Below are 11,927 nucleotides of genomic sequence, written 5' to 3' on the forward strand. Positions count from 1 at the left end.
ATATTTTTTAAAAGTGCGTTGTTACATGTGTTCTAATGAAAAACAAATGTGGAGAACCTGAAGCCTCAAGGCTACATATGGTCCTCTAAGTCCTCAAGTATGGCCTTTTTACTAAGTCCAAATTCCGTTATTAAGGGGAAATATTAAATTTTAATGAAAATTTGAACATATATTACACAAATGACTCAGTAAATGATGAAATTTAAAAGAATATTCTATTATATCAGACATCAGCAACAAAAATATCCTATATAAAAATCTCAAGAATGATTTTGAAATGAAAAAGTGATTACAATTTAATACACTGAAAACCCATGAATACAAGAAGAAATTTAGGGATGAGTTTGTTGTTAAATATTTATCAAACGCAATGATATAACCACAGAAAATAGGATAGAGAAAAATAACCATCATAACAATAGTCATTAATCAAATACAGAATAATGAAAAAATAAATAAATAAAAGCAAGGTCTGATTAAGAAAAGAACATGAAATGAAAGAAAGGTCCTTGTCAAAATATTTTTTCTTTAAAAAAAGGAAAATTAAATTTTGAAATGAGAAAGGGGAGATCAGAATAGCTTAAAATGAAAATTATCCAATAAATATTCCATAAAAATTGATAATTTAAATAAATTTGATAGTTTTAATGATTCAAAATGCCAAAATTAATATGACAAGAAGCAGATGAAATAAGCAGGCTGATCACATAGGTCATCTTGTCTGGATTAGTGACATTCCTAGATTAATGTATAGATTGAAAGCAAAAACATTTTAGAAATCATTGGGTTGTTTGATAAAATATATAAAGACTATGAAAACAATGTTAATATGTACCAAAACAATCTAGGGAGCAGTCAGGGTGCCATGGATAAAGTGACTGCTTAGGCATGAGGAGCACATGCTGTCAAGTGCAACCTCTTACACATCATGGCTTGGGATGGTGGATAAGTCACTCACCCTCCCACCACCCCAGAAACCTCTCTTAGACTCAAAGGTACAGAAAAGGTACTAATCATTGGTAGTAAGACAAATTCCTCACAGGGAGTTCCTTATGTCAAAGAAATCTCAGACTTTGACAAATACTCATCATTGTTGTTTTTGTGACTTTTTGGAGAGTTGTTATTATTGTTCATGCTGTTGCTGCTATTATTATTGTTAATAGAAAAACAATAAAAATAAATAACTCATGAATGAAACAGAAAAAATAGGGGTAATCATTGATTCATGATTTGAAGGCAAGGAAGAACAGAAAGGGATAGAAAGCAGGTGCATTAAACTACAATGATATGTGGGAAATTAGTGGGGGACGTCTGCTTTCTTGTTGAGAAGCAAATGTAGAAGGAGTACCATATATGAAATCAAAACATATTGGGTTCATATACTTATTGTGCAACATACCACTCCTTATTGACATTGAACAAATCACTCTAGCTTTGATTTCCTCATACATAGCCCACATAGGAGATGCTATTAAAAGTTTTTTCACATCTCCTTCATCATTAAAATGAGGAGGTGGAGTAAATTATAATAAAACTACCTTCTGGATCCACATCTGATGACTCTATGAAATCTATGATACGAGAAAAATGAAACCATACAGAAAGAATTATTATTTTCTAATACAATTTTATTCACTACTCATACTAGAGTGTAAGTTTCTTGCTCTGTTTGTATCTTTTTATCACTCTCAAGTTGATAAACAATTCTTTCATCTCCCATTGACACTGAAAGATTGGATTCCTAGAAGATGTCTGTCCTCAGTTATCTAAGGATAACTCTGAGGAGTTGGAATTTTCTAGCATACTCATGAGCCTCCATCTGCTGTGGTCTTTATAATGAAGCCATCAGGATAACTCTATGATCATTTAGCAAAAAGATTTCTTAAGAAGGTGTAACAAGAATTAATAAGAAAAAGAATGCATATCTTTCTGATGTCTTTCTACAGGTATTACTGCTGCCAATGACTGTTAATAACCCCAGTTGTAAGTGGAAACTCTTAAGTCTCAGATGGATCTTCCATATAACTGATCATTGCCTTCTTGGATGTAAGTTTACTTAAGTTCAGTAAAGAATAAACACAAGAGAAATAGAAACAATATGTCCTCACAGAACACCTGTTGACATGGTGGGACAAAGGCAGCTGCCTAATTTTCCCATTCAGAAATTCACGACCAAAGTGCTTTAATGTCTTTTAGGAAAAAATGTCCCTATTGTATGTAAAACCTTCTTTGGGTTCAGAACCTTTTGAGTCATTAGTCCTGCAGATCCTTTGTCTAATTAGGATACTTTTTACCACAAGTACAATACCCTCACCCACACTTCGAGAAGCAAGCTCCCCAAAACTCCACTTATTGGGATGGAACCAGACAGGAGATTTCAGTGTGTTCTTTCTATAACCCACCAAGAAGAGCAGGTGTGAATGTTGTCTAAGGATCACATGATTTCATTGGTTAGTCTAGTGAATATAACTCTTAAAAGTGTTACTAAATTATCTGTGGTGGAGAAAACAAGATATCTTAGAGCTTAAAACTTATAAGATTTTGGTCAGTCCTTCATACTTGGTAGCAGCTTGAGAGAAAAACTTTTACAGGTTTCCAATGAGACAGTGATGTAAGAGTTCAACAAGATCACTGAGGGATAGAGATGAAGGAAACAGTGAAGCCCAGGAGGGCACCTTCAGGATTTTTCTTGTCCTGGCCTGGAAATTGTATATAACTGTAGCAGAAGGACAGCGGAAAAAAAAGATGAGAGAATAAGCAGCCTTTATGTGTGCTTTACATTGGTTAAAATATTTTTGTCAGATTTAATTTTTTTATGTATACAACTGTTATTGATCATGAGATTAAATAGACTCAAGTGAGGAAATGGTGCATGAAGTAGTGAGGAAAAACACAAGAACTCAGAGGGTCACAAGTTAGGCAGCTTCTTACAAACAGACATACAACAATGGCTGCACTAAATGGTGGGGATTTGTTATGGGGGCTGAATATTCAGATAGTTCAGAACTGATTCTCTTCCCTTATACCTCATAATATTTTCTAGAGAGATTCATTGGGATATACAAAGAAGGGGACTTTAGGAGAAGTCAATCAGTGGGTGATCCAGACTGTAACTCACCATTAATGGATAACGAGGAGTCTTTGATGAAAGAAAGAAAAAAAAATGACCAAACCTGCACATTTGGATAAGATAAAGTTTGTTAAACTTTTCATTATTAAGAGAGAATTTCCTTCATTGCCTAATTGAAGGTTGATACATAGGAACTTCCCAGTACATAAACAGGCCAATCAGTTGTCAAGTGTGGAGTAAATTCTGTCTGCTAGGACCTATCAATAGGCTTGTCCTTATACCTGATGTCCCTCTGTTTGTGGTATGAGGTTGGAAGAGCGCCCTAGAATAGAGGAAAGGGAGAATGACCTTTTTAAATTCAGGACAAGGAGTTCATCTACCAAGATAATTGTTGAACTGTTTTATTTTCATTCTTAAACTTGGGCCATGCATATGAGCCATTCAATAAGTACACATCCGGGAGAAGAATTTCTGTGAAGCTACCTTTTGATCGCACAATACTCCTGCTAGGTCTGCATCCCAAGGAGATCAGAAAAAGGAGAAAAAACTATTTGTACAAAAAGATTTGCAGCACCTCTTTTTGTAATGGCAAAGAATTGGAAATAGAGGAGCTGCCCATCATTTTGGGAATGGTTGAATAACTTGTGGTATGTGATTTTAATGGAACTCTACTGTGCTATGTAAAATGATATGCAGGCTGATTCCAGAACAACCTGAAAAGACTTATAGGAACAGATGCAAAATGAAATGAACAAAACCAGGAGAACAGTGTACAAAGTAATAGCAATACTTTACAGTGATCAAGTGTGAATGAACTTGTTCTTCTCAGCAAAACAATCATCCAAGACTGTTCCAAATCACTCATTGTGAAAAATGCTACACACTTCCAGAGGAAGAACTGATGGAGAATGAAGGTATATCAAAGCGTATTATTTTTCACTTTCTGTATTTTTTGTGTCCCCCCCCCCTTTGGATCTATGTCTTCTTTCACAACATGACTACTATGGTAATATGTTTTTCATTAATGAATATATATAAACTATATCAAATTGTTTACTGTCTTAGGATTTTGATTACCTCATTTGAAAACTGTTCATGTCTTTCAATCATTCAACTGGAGAATGACTCTTACTTTTTTTAATTTGACTCAGTTCTCTATATGTATAAGAAATGAGACCTTTATCAGAGAAACTTGCTTCAACATTTTTTTCACGGTTGTTCTCATGAGAAGGTCAGGAGAACAGCTTTTCTGCATGGTTGAGGTAGGATTCTCCTGACTCAGTTTCCCCACTATGACCCCTGAAACACTTAAGCCTGGCTCTATGCAGTTGGCCATTTCCTAAATTCTGCCTGGAATTGACATGAAACTAAGGAAGCATTGTTCCCTTATTTTAGTTATATCCCTATTCTTTCACGGCAAATTTCTATAATCACAAGTTTTGTAAGCATAATATCAAATGTATTAAATAATAGATTGATGTGGGAACATCTGAGTTTATTATAGTAAGATGCAAATATAAGATTGACTTATTTGGCCTAGAATTTCAGGATTAAATATTTAGTCTTGACATTAGTATATTCCTGTATAAGTCAGGGTTCTTTAATTTCTCTTAATGGTATGAGGATAATTAAGCCAGGAGCTTGTGGAACTTGGATATTATTCTGTTACTTAGTTAATATTTAGTTAATATTAAAGTTGTCTCAGTTTGTTACAATTAATTAATGTTAAAGAAAGGATGACTTGTGGCTTATCTTGTAAATCCTTTAAAAGAAGCATTCCTTTTAATTAAGGATTATTTATTTGCACATGGCCAGAAGTTGGAATTTTGTTTTATTATTTGATATATACTGTTTTGAAATTGATTACTATGTAGTAGAGTCTGTTTCTAATTCCTTAGTGGAATCTGATGCTCCTGATGGGAGAATATGAATAAGAATGAATAATGAATTAATGTAAAATATAAAGATAAAAAAATTCAAATTAATGCAAGGTATAAAACTAGAAGTAATGCAGAGTATAAGGCCAGATAGTAATTTTTTTGTTACTTTTCTAATTTGATTTTCTTAAACATGACAATTGGTCAAGGTTCCAATTTTTGTCTTCTAATAATGGAGACATAAGGGTTAAGTTAACTTTCATTTTTTTCCCTGGTTATTGGCAAGATATTTTAAAAAATAGTGTTAAGATCAATCTTGTAGGACAGTAGACCCAAGAAAGAGGATCTCTACAAGAAGACAGTCTGCTGTACCCTCCTTGAACAGCATTTAGAATGGAGAACTTCACTGGATGATGACCAGAGCACCAGACAGCTGTATGAGAAGAGACTTCTAAAGTCTTAAATTTATCATTACTTTTGCATCTCTGTATTTGCCCCCTTTTGATTTGTTAATGCATCAATCAATTTCTCCCTTCCTTCTTCCCTATTGTTATGTCTCCAAAATCCCTTGAGGAAATGGTGCCCAACAACACAGCCCCAGATGGAGCCATTGCTAGGGCATTGCAAGGTCTAACAACTTTGGCTGGGGAGTTGGTGGAGAGCTCTGGGATAGATAATTAATTAAAGGGATGGTTAGAATTAATGGTTTGGCAAATGGAAGGGAATGGTGGTCTCCCTCATAACCTCCGTAATTGTGGTAGGAGAAGTTTTAATCACAGTAGGATGTTGCATAATCCCTTGTGTAAGGGGCCTGGTGCAAAGACTTATCGAGAGCACCCTTACCAAACAAAAGCCAGTTCTTACAAGCAAAATAATATATTCCTAATGAAGGAACAAGACCAATTGGAGGAGGCTTGTTCCCTTGCCCTAGAGAAGTTTAAAGATATGGAAACATAAAGACTGAAAAAAAGAAAGAGGGGGGGGATTGTGAGAAGTAAGAAATGATTCCATATAAGGAAATTGAGAGAAAACTAGCTCTGGGAACCAGTTCAAATTTGGTGAAACTGGTTGTTTGATTAAAGAGGCTGGAAGTAGGACAAAGGTTAACCTTTACTTAAAGAGTGAATGCTTAATAGGCTCATGATTACTAGCTTCACCACCTTGGGAGGGGGGCGGTTAAGACACCATTTTGTGTATGAAGCAGGAGGGGGAAACACACCAAGGAGAACATGTGGTGGGCATTTCAAGAAGGCTGTGATCTGTGCTGACTTCTACCAATGAAAGTCAACTAGGAGGGACTTGTGGCCAGGAATAGGGATATAAAGACTTCTCTTGCTTCTGTAGGGTGGGTGTGTCCTTGTCTCAAGTTCCACACCGGCTTCTGGCAAAAAGCATATTAATAGTTCCACTGCTTCACTCATCTGTAGTCTGTCTAACTTACTGTGTCTGTTTGGGCACCAGAGGTTATTTCCCACAAGAGCATTGAGTCTAAATCAGATCAAGGGTGGGAAGTAACCAGAGGTGACCCAGGGATAATAGACAATGAAGAGCTGTGCTAGATTAAAGGTAACAGAGAATTGGACATAGGAGATAGTGAAAATCCAGTTGATAGGCTTATAGTCTCAGGTTATTTCCAGAGAAATGATCAAGAAGGAAAATTCAAGGAGAGTTCAAGGGGGGTGGGGAGGTATAGAGCCTATAGACAAATAGGACCTAAATTCTTTTGGCATAGGGGGCAAAGGTCTCAGCATGGGCCCATACTCCATTAACAACAAGTAATCAAAGGAAGAAAAAACCTGACCATAGATAGATACAGTGTAGAAAGAGGGAGTTCATATTCAGAAAAGGTTAGTAAAATTTTAAAATGTCTCTCTTTCAAAGAAGAAAATAACAAATGATCACAAGTCCAAAAAGATACTTTGGAAGAGCTGAAAAAGGACTTTCAAAATGAAATAAGAGAGGTTGAGGGAAAATGAGAAAAAAAGAGAGCAATTCAAGAAAAATTGAGATAATTACAAAGAAAATCAGTCAGCTGGAAAAAGATCCAAATTTTTAAGGAAGAAAATAACTTCTTAAAAACTAGAACTGGGAAAGGGGAAGGTAATGATATTATAAGACACCAAGAATTAATAATATATAATCAAAAGAATGAAAAAAAATAGAGGAGAATGTGAAACATCTCAGAAAAAAAACTGATCTGAAAAACAGTGAGAAGAGACAACATAAGAATTTTTGCACTACCTCAAAATAATGTTAAAAACTGTCTAGATACTATAATATAAGAAATTATTGATGAACATTGCCCTGATGTTCTGGAATGAAAGGGCAAAATAGAAATAGGAAAAAACCCACCAATCAGCACCTGAAATAGATCCTAATTTGAAACTTCACAGAGACATCATTGCCAAGTTACAAAGCTCCCAGGTCCAAGAGAAAATACTACAAGCAACAATAAAAAAATAATTGCACTAAAAGACTGAGGGACTTAAAACATATTCGAGACAGCAAAGGAAATGATAAAGAGCAGATATTTAATGAATTGAAAGACTTTCAGGTATTTTTGACAAAAAGACCAGAACTTTGACACATAAATTTGACATATAAATCTAGGAGAAACATAAGATGAAACATTAAAGACCAATTTCAATGGACTCAACAAAGTAAAACTGTGTATTTCTTATGTGGGAAAATGTTATGTGTACTATTAAGAGTGGTATCATTGATTAGGTAATTTGAAAGAGCATACATAGTTAGAAGGTTTAGAGTTGAGTCAATTGTAATAAGGATGATTCTAAAAAATAAACCTGGGTTGGGAGAGGTAAAGTGGGGCAATTCTCTCATACAAGCAAGGTATGAATGGAAGAACTGTTATAGTGGATGCAGGTAAAAGGGGAGAGATGGTAGTGCTGGAACATCATTCTCATCAGTACTGGGTTAAAGAGGGAATAACATACAAGTAGATGGGTATAACGAAGTAGGAGGGTGGAGGGAGATGACAAGGGAGGGAAACTTGGAAGGGTGGATAGATTAAGGAATTGGAGGGTAAGGGGAGAGGAGGATGGAAGGATTCTTTAAAAGGATGGGGATTAGATTAGTTGTAGTTAGAAGTGAATTAGACTTCTATTATAATTAGAGGGATAGGGTAAAAAGACAGAGTAAGAAGACTATAGTGAGGAAAACTAGGATGAAGGGAAATACATAACCAATAATTATAACTTTGAATGTCAATGGGATGAATATGCCCATAAAACAGAAATGGATAGCAGAATGGATTAAAAATTAGAATCTGATCACATTTAAAAATGACAGATACATACAGTTGAAATAAAGGCCAGGAGTAGAATGTATTATGCTTCAGCAGAAGTAAAAAAAAAAAGGCAAGTGTATCAATCATTATCTCAGAAAATGTTAAAGTTAAAATATATTTAATTAAAATAGATAATACAGGAAATTACATTATGATAAAAAGTTACCCTAGACAATGGAGAAATATCAAAACTAAACCTATAAGCACCAAATGCTATAGCATTTAATCTTTAAAGAAAAGTTAAAGAATAACAGATGGAAATAGATAATACTACAACACTGGAAGACTTTAAACTTTCCATCTCAGTCTTAGATAAATCTAACCAAAAATAAATAAGAAATAAGTCAGAAAATTGAATGGAATCTCAGATAAGCTAGATATGATAGATATCTGGAGAGAACTGAATAAGAACAGAAAGGAATGCACCTTTTTCTCGGTGGTATATGGTACCATTGCAAAAACTAACCATATATTAGGACATAAAAATTTCATAGATAATGCAGAAAACCAGAAATATTAAATGTATCCTTTTTAGGTTACAATGCAATAAAAATTATATTCAGTAAAGGATCACAGAAACTGATTAAAAACTAATTGGAAACTAAACAATAATCATAAAGAAAGAGTGAGTGAAAGAACAAATCAAAACATTCAAGACTTTCGTTAAAGAGAATGACAATAATGAGACTGTTCCTGTTTCATGATTTGTTGTGGCAGAACCATCTCAAAAAATTCAGAGTCAGACCACCTCTAATCGAAGTATAGGTATTTGTTGAAATTGATGCCTCCCATGATCCCATGATCCTCTAATATCTAATTCCTTACCAAACCTCTCCTGCCTTTTTAATATTCATCATTTCTGTTATGTAATAGCATCTTTACCCTATAAAAATCTGTCTTGCTTTCACTAAAGTCACTGGTTCCTCTTGGAATTTAGCCTCCTTCATGGGAAGTATCAATCTCAATAAATGCCTATACTTGGACTACAGGTGGTCTGACTGAATTCTTTGAGATGGTTCCATCAACGACAAGAGAAGGAAATGTCAAACTGATATGGTGATGGACCTGGATGCCTAAAGGAAAGGACCATGTCTCTGAAAGCAACCCAGTCACATAGAGGCCTGACCCTGTTATTCCCCTGATAAAAGCTATCAGTACAGGCTCAAGGTGCCTTTCCATAGGCATATACTGACCACTTTTTAATTCCACCAGGTCACCTAATTAGCCTTTGTGACATCCTTTTCACTCTCTCACCTGGCCCACTCCACTCTATTTATCACTCCTTAATCCCACCCAGATCCTTCTACTGTTCCTTTTAAAACAGCATCAACCTCATTATTTTGCAGGTTCCTGAAGCACCTTACCTGTCTTCTTGACATTACACTAAACTTTATCACTTGATTGGAGGACGATTTGAGTCTATGAATTCATTGCAGGCCACTATGCCTTTTTTCCCTAATATTTTGAAGTCCACAGCACCCATAAACTACGTCAAAACCACTCCAGTCTCTTTGCCAAGAAAAGCTTAAATGGGATCATGAAAAATTGGACATGACTGAAGTGAATGAACTACTGAAACGTTATAGAGGGCAACCTCAATTTTTTGTGTGTTGCAGTACCCTGAGTAAGATTGGTAAAGGCTACAGACTCATTCTCAGAAAAATACTTTAAAATGTGTAAAATAAAATACATAGAGTTTCAAAAGAAATTGATTATATCAAAATACAATTATATAAGAATATATCAAGATACACTTACTTTTATATATACATATATATGTAAACATGTGTGTGTCTATGTTTGTATATGGATCTCACATTAAGAAGGTGAGTGCAAAGATAATCAAATCAGGTGAAGTACATAGTGAAGTAGAAAGAAACTTTTAAATTTAATATAGAATTTGAAAAAAACTATATGAAATAGAAGTTCACAGTTTTGTATACCATCTTATTTTTAAATGTTTCATATTTTCAAAAAGTTTATAATATAAGAAAAAATATTAAAAGAACCATAAGGACAATTTTTAAAGAAATATAAAGGTGAATATACTAATGAAGATGAAATCAAGGCAATTTAAAGGACTTATTTTGCCCAAATACATGCCAATAAATTTAACAGTTTAAGTGAAATGGAAGAATACTGAAAAATATATAAACTGCCTAGGTTAAAAGAAGAAGGAACAGAATATTTAAACAAACCTATTTTTAGAAATAGAAATTAAACAGGTTATAAATAAGTTTTCTAACAAAAAACTCACCAGGATTAGATCAATTTACTGGCCCTCCTCCACTCTTGCTTCTCCTCCTATCAATTCTTCCTTTCCTGCCTCATTTGGATGAGGTAATTACTCCTTTTGATCTCTCCCTTAACAGTTTAATTTTTTTAGAATGACCCCATCATACACAGCTTAGCCTAAGCCTTTCTTTCAAACTACTCAAATTAATATGTCTATCATAACAGTGCTGATAACATTTTCACATATAAGAAGTAAAAAAAATTGGCATATTTAGATCTACTAGGTGGAGAGTTATGTACCTGTGAACTCACTGAAACACTGTTCTAAGGCATCATATTTAAACGCAAAGATTCAGGAGGATTTCCCCTTCCCCAGCAAAAAGTCTGGGAACATCACAAATAAAATCTATAAAATAAGATGTGTCCATCCAAGAAGTAACTCTATGGTGGGGTTTTTTTGTTTGTTTTTTACTGTTATTAGATTCCTCAAAGAGTAATGTCGTTTCAGACCCTAAATGTCAGCAAGATTATTATTCTTCTGATGTTCTCATTCATCCAAGGCTACTTTATTTCAGCAAAAGAACTCAAGGGATATGCTGTGATGAGTGTGACTAGCTCAGGGCACCTGGCTGAGAGCATGGTAAATGGAAGGAGATAAAACTCTGATTCAATTCATTCAGAAATGAATCTGAGAGATTGCTTCTGATCAACCAGATATTTTGAAAAAGGCCCATGTAAAGTGTCTGTCAATTTATACTTTTTCTAATACAGGAGACATTTGGAACAGTCTCTATTTATACTGGGGTAAGTAGAAAAATGATCCCTGTATAACAGCTAGATTACAAGTCAGAACTTGTGAAATGAACTACTTGGACCCCAGGAGCATGAGAGCTTCCATCCTTCCTGCTGGAGTGATGTGAATGGAAATCCTCCACTTTTCCCCAGTCTCTTACATTGACATCATCTCACAAAGGCTTCTGCTTAATGCAACTTCTGGCAACTCCACAGTCGTTGTAGGAATCATGATTGTTGACATAGAGTCACACAGGCTGGGACACAACAACAGCTCAGTGGAAATCCCTGGGAATCCTTCCCTTCTTCCCAGTGTACTCTGCTGAGAATACCTGGACAGGGAAAGAGAAAAGAAAAAAACATGTTTATCATTCAGACCAGGGAACTCAGGGGCAGAGCCCCAAAGAGGATTGGTCCCAGAGCCCCCATTGTTTTGGCTCATTCTGATTGCATCTAGGGTAGGAAGAGGAAGGTGGTAATGACCCTATTCATCTCTTAAAATAAATATGGCTAGAGCAATAATTAAGCAATATCAAATCCTTATAAATATTTCCTGCTTCTTCCCTCATTACCCTTGTTTTGGGCAAGGCTCTGAATCATTTTCCATTCATCTTAACAGGTGTCAGGAAGAAAAGTGAAATTCAGA

Source organism: Vombatus ursinus, unplaced genomic scaffold, assembly GCF_900497805.2.
Source record: "Vombatus ursinus unplaced genomic scaffold, bare-nosed wombat genome assembly UNPS02014170.1, whole genome shotgun sequence".
NCBI lineage: Eukaryota > Metazoa > Chordata > Mammalia > Diprotodontia > Vombatidae > Vombatus > Vombatus ursinus.